General features: G+C 40.3%; 2 long non-coding RNA genes across 2 annotated transcripts; both read right to left on the bottom strand.

Moving 5' to 3' along the window:
* Positions 1-4,137: 4,137 nt before the first annotated feature.
* LOC148315746 (uncharacterized) lies at positions 4,138-5,565 on the bottom strand. The gene is made up of 3 exons (XR_015840626.1): positions 5,275-5,565; positions 4,655-4,708; positions 4,138-4,565 (listed from the first exon to the last, which is right to left on the bottom strand). It is a non-coding gene; the product is annotated as an uncharacterized LOC148315746 (long non-coding RNA).
* A 2,722-nt stretch (positions 5,566-8,287) lies between these two features.
* On the bottom strand, positions 8,288-12,915 carry LOC148315745 (uncharacterized). Its single transcript, XR_015840623.1, has 5 exons — positions 12,740-12,915; positions 11,960-12,079; positions 11,189-11,352; positions 10,658-10,846; positions 8,288-8,383 (listed from the first exon to the last, which is right to left on the bottom strand). It is a non-coding gene; the product is annotated as an uncharacterized LOC148315745 (long non-coding RNA).
* Positions 12,916-13,105: the final 190 nt, after the last annotated feature.

Genomic DNA, 13,105 nt, shown 5'->3' with positions numbered 1-13,105 from the left:
AAGTGTTTCTCGATTTACTTAGTGTTCCATTCTTTGATTGATTTCTTCATTTCACTGTCAGCTGATCTAAAGTTGGTTCCGTTATCAGAATACATCTCTCTCACTTGTCCTCTTCTGACAAGAAATCTTCGGATTGCGTTGAGACAAGCATCTGTGTCACGTGAAGATGCAATTTCCAGATGTACGGCTCGTACAGCGAGACATGTAAAAATCACGCCGTATCTCTTTACTTGTCCTCTAACCCTACTTACTTAGAATGGACCAAAATAATCAACGCCAATTCTCTTGAAAGGCGGATCGTCAGGTAGCACTCTTCTGATGACTCTAGCAGCTCGAGGTATCCAAAACTGTTGATGCAGATTAGCCATCATGTGGTTCCTTCCAGCGTGAGCTGTAATCTCATGAATGTATCTCAGGACTAGCTTTGTGTTATGTGAATCCTTGGCAAGATGGCTTGCTGTTTTGCTGTTTCAGGCATGGCTGCGTGGCTCAACTGTCCACCAACCCTCATGACACCATCTTGAAGTACTATATTGAACTTGTAAAGTGGGCTACTTTTCTTCACCCTTTTTTGTTTTTCAAATATGGCTAAATCTTTTTTGAAACTTCGCCTTTGACAGTATTTCACAAGTTCTCTTTCTGCTTTATCCAAGTCGTCGCAGGTCAAATACTTTCCTTTGACAGTTCTCTTGAATAAATTCATCTTGCCTTCTTCACCTAATGTGATTAACTCCTTTCTATTTTCCTTTACTCTGTCAGTAAGTCTTTCAGCTTTAGAAACCAGGCTACGGCCTGCTTCAATGCTGTCCAAGACGAATAATGGTTCATCCACTGGCCCAGAGAATCTTTGGGCTACAGTGACTGAATTACATGCACTTGAGTCACTCATTTGACCTCCAGGTCATTAATTGGTAATTTGAAGTGGTTTTTGTGTTTAACTAAATTCCTGGACACTGCCTGATTTTTTTCAGAGCTGTACAACCACTAGAAAGGGTGGTTCCCACAATGTGAGTTTTGCTCAGGTGGCCCAACAATGTCACAAAAACAAGTAGGGGTGTGTGTGTGTGTTTGTATAAGCTACATGTTGGGGACCAACATCGGACAGCACACCCACTGTAGGGGACCAAAATTTTTGTGGGGACCAAAAATCTGGGCCCCACAAAAAAGAGCATTGAATTCAGTGATAAGAAGCTCAGGGGGAGGTCCTGTCAAAGTTTCAGGGCTTCCCAGGAAGGTCACAAAAACAAGACGAGTGTGCTAGAAATGTGTGTGCGGAAAAATTACTCAGGATCGCTGTCTAGTGGTCGGTCCCGGTACTGCACTTACGCACACTTCACACACTCGGCTGGTCTGCGCATGTGCAGGACAGTCTGCTTTATGTCAGGCAGCCACCCTCCCCTCCCCCACAGCCCAACCCGAAAAATTGAGATGTTAGTTAAGTATTTATTCCTATTATTGAGTGAGATTACATATTTTTACTTGGCAGCTGGCACAACAGCTAAGCTTGGAGCACAGTTATTGCAAAATAAAATAAATAAACAGTAACAACAATAACGATTGTTAATATTGTTATACTTTATAGCGTAACCTATTTATACTAATTTTCTGTATGCAATTTCAAGTGCAACTAATATAGTTGTGCATATAGATAGCCACCAAACTCCATACATTAGATAAAAATAAGAGCCACGATGTTAACCAATTAACAGTTCAAGAAAAAAGCAGACATCCAAGAACTTGCTTTGTTACTTTTGCGTGGCCAGAACTACAAACCCCAAAGCAGAGCAAACCCAAAACATCAGAGAAAGTACAATACTTTTGTCAAGGAGTGGTGCTGCTGCTTTGCGATCGCTGCCACCATAGAGAACGCGCTCCCACATTCGTGCACACGCACACATGCCACACACCTGTTTTCCACGTCCTGTCAGTCCACTCCGTCGGTCCGCATTTATTTCGTTGGTCAGCCATCACGGTTGGGTGCGCACTAGATCGCTGTTAAACCATCTTCTACGCCACAGTCCTCGTGTTCAACAAACATTTCTCCCGAATTCGCCTACCATGCACAACTCTCCACTTTCAAACCGAGCGCCGCTGTTACTTCCGGGTTTTTAGCGCCAAGCACTTGACGCTAGCGTGTGACGTCATGGCGAAATACTAGGTTTTAAAATAAAAATTTTCTTTTTTTTGTACAGTCTAAGTGCATGGGGTTATGATAGATCAAATGAGTATACCTTTATGTACTCACTAACATTTATGTTGATCATAAAATGTTGTTTTGATGAAGAAAACTGTTATTTTTTAGAATCAATTGGCTTAGGGCACTTGGGCAAACTACGGCCCGGGGGCCACTTGTGGCCCGTTAAACGTTTCAATCCAGCCCCCCAAACTTGAAAAAAATTAAATGAATAAGCCTTGTTAATGGTTTATTTTCTAAATACTGTGGTTTTTCAAAGACATATATATTGTTGTAATGCTTTTGTTCACTTTCGTTTAAAATTAAATGTATTTTAGGACTCATTGTGCCCCCCCCCTCCCAATCAAAAAGTTTGCCCATCCCTGGCATAGTGGATGGGCCGAGGAGTTTAAAAGGCACACATCATGCATTTTTCAGTCAGTTTTAGCCAGGGCTTGGTATGGGGAAGACCAGCTGGTTTACATGTAATCATTAAATTTTCCCAAGTTTTATTTAAGTTAATTGGACAAAACAAAAAAAACGCAATATTCTTCTGCCAGAGAGTATGTAATATTCTTCTGCCATTTTATTGTCGAGGGCCATTTTGAGCCCCTAACAATATTATTCAACCAAGAGATCATGAGTCGTCGCCCACTTACTTTCTGAAGTCAGCTGGGATGTCACGGCTGTGACCCTCGTGAGGATAAAGTGGTTCAGATGGAAAAGTAGGACTAAGGGCTTTTTCTCAGGTTTCCATGCGCAAATCCATGTATATTAGGTTAATTGGAGACTCTAAATTCTCTACTCATCAAATGACATTCGTGACCCTGATGGATAGATAAAATAGATTATTAATCTTCCATGGGAGGTCCAAGGTGTCTGGTAGAAAGAAATGCATTCATACACTCATTACACAGTCAACCAAGCAAAGACACAAAGCCTAGGGCAGGGGCGGGCAAACTTTTTGATTGGAGGACCACAATGGGTTCTAAAATATGACAGAGGGGCCGGACCAGGAGCAGATGGATGGAGTGTTTTGGAAACCTCACCTCATCTGAGAAAAAAAATACATTTAATTTGAAATGAAAGTGAATAAAAGCATTCCAACAATAATATTTGTCTTTGAAAACCACAGTGTTTAGAAAATAAAACATTAACAAGGTTTATTCATTAAATTTTTTTCAAGTTCGGCGGCCCGGATTAAAACTTAACGGGCCGCATGTGGCCCCCGGGCCGTAGTTTGCCCTCGCCTGGCCTAGGGCATAAACACATACATGTAATATCCAATCCGTTTATTCTCACAAGGATAGCGTGCTGGAGCCTACCCAGCTGTCAACGGACAGTAGGCGGGGCACACCCTGAAGTGGTTGCCAGCCAATCGCAGGGCACGCAAAGACGAACAACCATCTGCGCTCAAGCTCACTCACAAATGCAACCTCCACACAGGAAAGCTGGGTCCCGGGATCGAACCCTGCACCTTGGGACTGCGAGCCGGATGTCCTAACCAGTCTTAACTCATTAAATACCAGCCATTTTCACTGGAGCAACCCGCTCAATCCCAGCGTTTTCCTGGGTTTTGACTAATATTGCAAGGCCCACAGAATATTGTATTCTAATGCTATATAGACATGGAGCACACCCGAAGAAAGATGAGACTCTCTTCTTTCAACAGAAAAAAATGTTTGTTCCTATCTTTTTCCATTCTTGAGCAATCGGCATTTGAAAATAGCTAAATTTCATGAAAACTCCAATCCCTGGGGAAAAAACTGAGAAAATGAGCTTTTTGTAAACTGATGCATTTTGACCATAATTTGAACTTTGACACTATTATTTATGGCTTTTATGACACCTCTAACATCTAAATAATGCATGCCTTCTATAAAATAACAAAAAAAAGCACAAAAAATGTTTTTGATAAAATAAATTTATTTGCACATAACACTAAACGACTGAACTGTTGAACTATGTACAAAAATGAAATACATCAGTGTCATACATACTTTTTTTTTGTGTGATACAAAATAAAACAGTTGCCTTGATGCAAGGGCACACAACATAGTTCACACCACATTCTTGTTTCACTCCGTTTGCCTTTGCGCAAACAGACCCGACACTTTCGTTGTGGTCTGGCTTTGCTGGTCCGTGGAAAATAGGCGAGCTTGTGTTTGTCCACTGGGGTTTGTGTGAAAATAATTGTCTGGGAAGTGATTGCTGGCATCCGCGATGTGCTGCAGAAGCTCATCCGTGAGAAACAGCTCCAGGAAATCAGCTGGCTCCTCAGACTCCAAATGGGCAGCGGCATTCAGTGGTCCAGGGGTTGCTGTAAAGTCGATTTTCCTCGGTTGCCATCCAGTGTGACGCCATCCGGAACCACTGCTTCCTGATGCACAACCTGTAAATTACAGAAATATAAACAATTGGAAATATATATTTATTGCTGCATTTTATTGCTGGCGTGTGAAGTTTCATATTATAATTTACCTTTCTTTACACCAACAAGACGAGGAGGAACTTTCTTGCCGCGGGATGCACAATCTGTGAATTTTAGAAAGTATGCATGATTACCACACCATTCAGTATTGTTGTTTCCTCGTCGGGGAGGAGATGCGCTCGCGCGTAACTGCACATTTACGCGACATTTTCTGCCCGCAAGATGCATGATATGTACAATAAAAGCATGAGGGCTAAAACCACATGTTCAATGGTAACTTGCGAGCGTTTACTTCCTCGTCGGCGAGGACTTACGCTCGCGTGTAATTGTGCAATAGGCGCCCGGACGAGAAAGTCAGCGAGCAAGCTTGCGTCTAACTGCACATTTACGCGACATTTTCTGCCCGCAAGATGCATGATATGTACAATAAAAGCATGAGGGCTAAAACCACATGTTTAATGGTAACTTGCGAGCGTTTACTTCCTCGTCGGCGAGGACTTACGCTCGCGTGTAATTGTGCAATAGAGGCGGCCGGACGAGGAAGTCAGCGAGCAAGCTCGCGTCTAACTGCACATTTACGCGACATTTTCTGCCCGCAAGATGCATGATATGTACAATAAAAGCATGAGGGGTAAAACCACATGTTCAATGGTAACTTGCGAGCGCTTACCTCCTCGTTCGGGGGGATCTGGTGAGGACTCTCAGCTGCTTTGGCTATTGTCCGAAGGCAGGCGATGCAGGCCGCAAGGCACGCGCACCCTCTTTAGACGCCGTTTTGTTGTGACGACGACGAAGCGTCATCCTCTCAACCAAAGCGTCTCCATCGCCTTGATGCTTTTAGGAAGCTTTTTTTTAAAAAAAAGCATTCCTCGATCGTCATTTGCTTGGAGGATTTCATTGCTAACGCTACTAATGCGACTGCTGCTAGTGCTGCCGATGCTGCTGCTACCCACGCTGCTCTCCACACTTATAAGTCTACCCCAGGATCCCGCCCCCCCATTTGTACCTCTGGCGCAGATTCAAGGCGGATCTTTTGCACCTCTGCCCCCTGCTGGGTGATTTTTACATGATTCACAATGCGGACAAGGCTGATTCTCAGTCAGAGGTTGCATCAGACCCTTATGTACACTATGACGTAAAAAAGACAGGAAACGTACTTATACGTCTTTGGTAGAGGGCGCCATTGCATTAAAAGACGTCTTTGTACGTCTAAGGGAGTAAATGAGTTGAACAAAGTACAGGGTCCTTCACCTGACTACAGATGATCTTCTGGGGACTTTATTTGGTTTTAATCACTTTTGGGGTCTGTATCTATGCACACTCCCTGGTTTTGCTACCTTCCCGGGTACCACATACACACTGCTTAGTTTCTCTGCCTTCGTGGGTACCACATACATATTGCTTGGTTTCTCTGCCTTCCTGGGTACGACATACACACTGCCTGGTTTTGCTACCTTCCTGGGTACCAGTCACACAAACGTCAGACGACTCAGCACATACCGACTGTCTCAGCACTACACACTTTCACTCCAAGGCAGTGCTGTGAACCAACTTACTGACAAGAGGTAGTATTTAGAATTTTAAAAAGTGCTTGAAAGGTTTTGTTCATGTAAAACCAACAGATTATGACATTATTATTATTATTTAAATCAGTATTAAACAGCATCAGCATAGGTTAAAGATATTATACAGACTATATACGATAAAAAAATACTAAACCACCCTTGCTTTTCCGTCATTTCTTGTATAAGTTAACACACAGATGTATAACATTTGTTTATACAAATATAACGATTAAAAAGTAGCTGATTAGAGTTTTAATTTTGTATTCATTAATCTGTAATAAAAATGGACATATTTTGGTTAATAAAATTAACAAGAAATAAAAGTAAAGGGTGTTCTAATACTTTTTTCAAGATTGTCCTAACATACATTTAATGTTTACAGTATATGTCTTCGGAAGAAGCGCAGCATTAGATTTTTTTTTTTGTTCTCTCTCTTTGACTTCTGAATTTGAATTTCTGTCACAGATGTGCTTGAATTCTATTTTGGATGATTTGTGTTAAACTGCACAAATATTTGAAGAGCCATAGAATTCAAGAATCACACCAGTGCTGCTACTCCTCCGAACGGGTGAACGCCCTTGATTAACAACCTGCGTTGAGGTGGCTTTTGAGATTCGTGGTGTGGGAGAAAAATCTCTGAAGGCATTCTTAGACTTCAAGAGAGGGTCCACAATTTTCAAAGATTCACTTCCGTCTGAATCAGAGGCCTCACTTGTATCCGGAATATATTCATCTCCACTGTCATCTGAGTTGGAGTAATAATGCTTATCCATTCCAAAGTCAGCCTGTTTTTTTAATCTAAAAAACAACAACAACAACGAAATATAAAGGATAGAAGGCAGGAGACCAATAAAATATATGCAATTTGCTTGTAAGATTCCCTGAAATCTATATGGGTTGTTTACCTGTATACTTTTGGTCCTCCTGAGCCTTGGGATAGTAATATGGTCTGGGTCTGAGGCACAAAGTTCAGGGGCAGGATTTGACAATGATTCGTCAGAATCTGTGTCGTTATTCCAAGGAAGATTCAGCCCATATTTTTTGTCCAAGGGAGGAGACTGGGTTGCATCAGAGTCCAAGAGAAAATTGAGAACCCATTAAATACTTAATCCCCAGAGGAATCTGCACAGAAAAAGGTCTTAATTCTATTTGAAAAAAAAAAAAAACTAAAATATTGATGAATGATATTATGACAAAATAATGTAATAACAAAATTAGAATGATTTTAGGAAATTATTTGCAAAACCAAAACATTGTGGTACGATAATAATGCATATAATTATTCTACGCAGCTATATTTAACAAAAACACTTAATTGACCGTAACAAAAAGCTCCCGGGAGGAAAACTACATTAAATGTTTTTTTAACAGGGCAGTGAAAATATTGGAAAATAAAAAAAATAATGAATAAAATAATTTGAAAAAAGAATTCAATGTGTATCGATGGACCCATATGAAATACTTATATCGCTATGTACTTATCAGCCATATCGCCCAGCCCAATATGTAACTGCAACTTCAAAACCTCGGGCCATAACAGGATTGTAACATGGGATGCATATCTTCATTCCTAAATTTGTAGATCCCGAGGAGGCTGCTCAATGGTCCTGGTAATGTAAACCTCAACCAATTCGGTCACAGCCAATGTTCTCCATCCTTGTTAAGAAGTTTTGAAATGATTTAATAGATATACTATTGCAAACTATACCAGAATTTTATACATTTTAAACTTTTGATCACAATTTTACCTATTTTCTAAAAATCTGAAGAATCCACATGCCAAATCACCTGCTGTGGACACATAGGTTCTGTTCTGACAGATAATTCAGTTACAGGTTGTGTACTTAAAGCCAATAAGAGGGCAATGCAGCAGTCGACAGCCTGACGAAAGCTTAAGTCTCCCAATGAGAGAACTGTAGTGGCTGGTAGGTTCTTAGATTGTAACATAGTAAAGACATACACTACGCATAACTGTATATCATATGATGATGAGGGAAAATATTATTAGCTACGATTTATGTCCAGATATATTAGAAAACTTGTCCAACCAGCACAGGTCTATCTAACTGTAATTTTAACATCTCAAGACACGACAGGATGACCACATGATACGCATACCTCCTTTTCAGAGTCTGTCAAACCTTGAGAAGGCTGCTTCGATGTTCTGGTGGCATCAACCTCAGCCGATTCAGTCATTGTCGGTTGTCCTCCATCCTAATGAACAAGTTGAATATTAATTTAATGAATTAAAAAAAAGAAAATGGATCAGAATTTTACACATTTTAACGAACAAGTTCACGAATGAAACAAAACCAATTACTTTAGCGCATGACAATTAATCTTCAGTAGAGATATGTTGTGACTGATATTTCAGTCACAGGTTGTCTTTTGAACGCCACCAGGGCCGCAATGGAGTACAGGACAGCCAAAAGTCTTCTTGTCGGACAGCTGTAGTGGCTGGTAGGTTCTAAGATTATAACATAGTAAAGGCACATACAACTCCTAACTGTATTTCATATGATAATGAAGGAAAAGATGATTAGCTATGATTTATGTCAACAATAAAAATGGCTCTACGGGGTCCCCACGAACGCAAACCTGACAGTTGGGTGTCAGATGGCCAACATACCTGACTCGCAATTCAACTCAACTGGACCCCACAACACAAGAAAAAGCTGAGTGAGCCTCAAACCAGACATACACATTCACTGACAAATATCCTGTGACACCAGATATATTAGAAGTCTTGTCTAATCAGCACACGTCTATCTAACTGCAATTTTAACATCTCGAGACACGACAGGATGAGCACACGATACGCATACCTCCATTTCTGAGTCTGTAAAGCCTGGAGGAGGCTGCTTCGATGTTTTAGTAGCATCATAAATTTATTGAATTAATTATATTTGAGGTTGGATTAGATTTTTACACATTTTAAGCCTTAGCCACCCAAAACAAAACATAAGCTCATGAATGAAATAAAACTAATTAATTTCGCCCATGCCAATTAATCTTCTGTAGACACGTGTTGTGACCAGTGTTGTTTTTGGCAGGCATTTTAGATTTTGTCCAAGTCATTTGGACAAAGTGCTGATTTGTTTACATCACATTTAGTCATCCCAATTCGTTATAGTTTTAGTCCAGTTTTAGTCAACGAAAACTAAAAAAAGGGTTTTAGTCCAGTTTTAATCGACGGAAACGCAAAAAAAGTTTTACCCTAGTTTTCGTCAATTTATTCACAAAGGTTTTAGTCCAAGCGGCACGGTGGCCCAACTGGTTAGCATGATGGCCTCACAATATTGAGGTCGTAGGTACGATTCTGGCTCCGGCCTTCCTGCGTGGGTTTCCTCTGGGTAATCCGGTTTCCTCCCATATTCTTAAAACATGCATGGCAAGTTGCTTGGACACTCTAATTGCCCCGAGGCATGAGTGTGAGCGTGGATGGTTGTTCGTCTATGCATGTCCTGCGATTGGCTGGACACCAATTCAGGGTGTACCTCGCCTACTGCCGAAGACAGCTGGGATAGGCTCCAACACCCCCCGCGACCCTAGTGAGGAGAAGCGGTACAGATAACGGATGGATGGATGGATGGATGGGTTTAAGTCCATTTGAGTTAAAACAAGGCATTCAAGGTTTCCACCCAATAACAAAGACTTTTGGATGGACTACTAAGGATTCTTCATTACAAACAGAAAAAAGTGGCAACAGTGGAATCAATACTCACTGCTCCAAAATAAGCAGAGAAGCAAAACATTTTGTTGGGCAACTGTTGTGGCTTTATTTCACTAAAAGCAACATAAAATAATTTATGAACCACATGCTAACAATTTTGTCTAGTCAACGAAAAAAATTCATGTACATCACGTCATGTTTTCGTCATAAAAGAACCTCGTATAGCTTGTCATCGTCATTAAAAAAGGGGCGTTAACGAAGTATTTTCGTCATAGTCATCAGTGACGAAAACAACACTGGTTGTGACTGATATTTCAGTCCCAGGTTGTCTCCTGAACACCACCAATTGGGCAAGGGCGCGCAGGAAAGCCTGGGGTCTTCTATTTTTACAGTATAGAAAGGCTAAATATCAAATTGAAACAGTGTTTTATATCATGAATATACAGGGTTGGTGCTGGTTCTGGTAGGGAAACCACAACATAAAGATGTCCTTAATTAGTCCCACAATGGGGATATTTGCAATATGGCATATGATGGCCTAACAGGGCCACCGCCCAGAAAGGAGTAACGCAGAACTTTGTAATACTGTCACTCCCTGACCAGTTCGTTGTTCCTGCAGAGCCAAACTTTGACTCAGACCCACAAATTTGAATTACAGATAGTGGACAATGGAGAACTCCCCCAGTCAGTCAGCATGTTCAACTTCCATAGAAACCTCACATACATTTATTAGATTGCCAAACTAATTGGAAACTACATCACCAGAACACCACAAGTGGGCTCTGTTATTGTACTTAAAGATGCATCTTACAAACCTGTGTTCTCCAAGGCCAGCTGGTCCATAGTCTTAAGTTATTTCTTCGCCAACATCAATGTCTCGGAGCGCAAACAGACAGAGGTGTGGTCTGTCCTCTGTTGTCATCTTCTTCATTTTACAGTTGGGGTGCATGTGGTCATCATTAACCAGTCTTCCCAGACTGCCATCTTCTTGAGCTGCATCAACACTTAAAATAGATTAAAAAAAAAAAAAACAATTATTCAATCAATGTCAGAAATTAATCTTTGAGACAATCTTGTGTACACAAAACATAAAAATAGGAAATCCACAATTTTTAAATCTAAATCAAATCATACAAGAAATTTCTATTGGAATCAGACCCTATTAACAGCTTGTCTTTGAGACTTCATGATCTATATTTTCATTTGTACAGATTCAACGCATGAATAAAAGTAATTATACATTTTTGCTTAGAGAATGATTTTTCCCCTAACACTTATGGGATGAGTATGTGTTTATTTTTTTAAATAAAAACAAAAATAAGATAACATCTCAATCTTTGCCTCACCTCCAAGTTTTTTCTTGCCGGCGGAAGTCAAACAAAAAGACAGTGCCTCTTCCATCCATCTTCCTGCGTTGAGATTCATCAGAATCTATCAATTTTCCTCTGTACTCCATAATAAAGAATAAAGTCGTCTTTCCTGAAAGGGGCCTTGGTAAATACTCCTCGACCTAGTTAACAGGGAAATCAAGTTAGCTTCGTCATATTTTTAAGCACACAAATAAGGAGTCATCATATTCATTTGGGCCACTATACTAATGTAGGGTGGTTTGAAACATTGCTTCTTGTGAGGGATAGAGCAGAGCCCTTCTTTATGATTTTAAAGGAACAGACCAGCCAAAATTCATTTTCCAGCATTGCATTAGCCAGTATGTATTAGGACTGAAAGTACAAATGTCAATTGCACCTGGTTACGTAAAAAAAAAACTTTAAGATTATTTAGTTTCAAAACAATGACATACACTGTACACAGTCATATTGGATCGCGTCACGTGATCTCTGTGACGTATTACGTGCTTTACACTAGACTATCAATATCGGACTTGTTCACCGGTCTATTGTGGTATAAAAATGCCGGAGGGCGTCATCAAGTACAGCCTTAATTTAGATAGAACTCCTACCATCAGGTTTCACACTCACTGAAATAACTTGAAACTGACAAAAGTGGCAAAAGAAAAGGTCAAGACACTCTTAATGTAAAATAACCACTTAAAAAACGATGTCAGCTTGGTTATCAGAAAACAATAATATATCTTAGCAAAAGCGTTAACATCATACCTTTAAATTAGTTTATATACTTCGCTTCTAACTCTGCAGTCTTGTCCAGACCCTTGACTGCATGTTCAATAGTATCCTGCTTTGGGGACTTCCTGCATCTCAGGGAAGGCATTGTTTATTCTATAAAGAAAAAAGACAGTATTGTGTTGAGAATTATTAATACTATGGGCTAAATGGAGTTTTAACAATATCAGTGTAAGAAAAATAAATTATAAATTAAAAAAATATCAATTCCTCCATCCCAATTAACGATTTCAACCATAATAGTTTATATTGAAGTTTAAACAACAGACACAGACAGATTTATGCAGTGTGACTACAAAAATCTTACCAAAATTGCATTCACAGTAACCTTTGCTTTAAGAATCATGTAATTAACCAGTGAACATCGTGTCTTACACAAAAATTAATGACAGAAATTATCATGGTACTTGCATTCTGTTGTTCTATAACAAAAGTGCAAGCTGTTAGCTCCGCAAAGCTAACGCAACAAGCTAGCGTCCCTCGTGCTCACATTCAATGCAAACCTGACCACCGGATGACAATACGCGTCGGTTTAGTTCTTTAAATGAGTAAAAGCACCATGACGTTTTATAATTATTCAATGCTTAACTGGAGCTCGTCAATTATGTCAATGTAGGAGCACATGTTTGCTAGGCCAGTGTTGTAGGCCCACATCCATGGTGCTACTTTGTGTAGTGTTTTCCACACAACTATCTCTAACTATGAACAAATGCACTCGACGCATGTTTTGAAAAAAACCCAACGAAAAACACTTACCTCTCCGTTTCAACAGCAGTTCGAACTTCGAAGTGGTGATATTCTCCAGCGTTAAGCACCTGCTCGAACTGCGAATAGGTAAAATTCAACAGCGTCTTTTTTCTGTCTTAATAAGGACGCGATGAGAGGAGGAGCGCTTGCCTTTTCGTCAGCACGCCCCGCGCGGGTGGTGCTGCTTTATCACTCTCTATCTGTGCCCGCCCGCCGGCATGTCGATAGAAAAATAATATTCCTTCAAACATTACTTTCATCTTCTGAACGTTTTGTAGTGAATTTAACAGGTTCACCACTTTTTTCAAATACACCAATGGAAAACAGGTCTTAATTGAGGAAACATACAAAGAGCGTCTCACAAACACCTTATGA

Source organism: Idiotropiscis lumnitzeri, unplaced genomic scaffold (genome assembly GCF_059441095.1).
Source record: "Idiotropiscis lumnitzeri isolate Australia: NSW breed Sydney's pygmy pipehorse unplaced genomic scaffold, RoL_Ilum_1.0 HiC_scaffold_45, whole genome shotgun sequence".
NCBI lineage: Eukaryota > Metazoa > Chordata > Actinopteri > Syngnathiformes > Syngnathidae > Idiotropiscis > Idiotropiscis lumnitzeri.
This window is presented reverse-complemented; position numbering and strand designations above follow the sequence as displayed.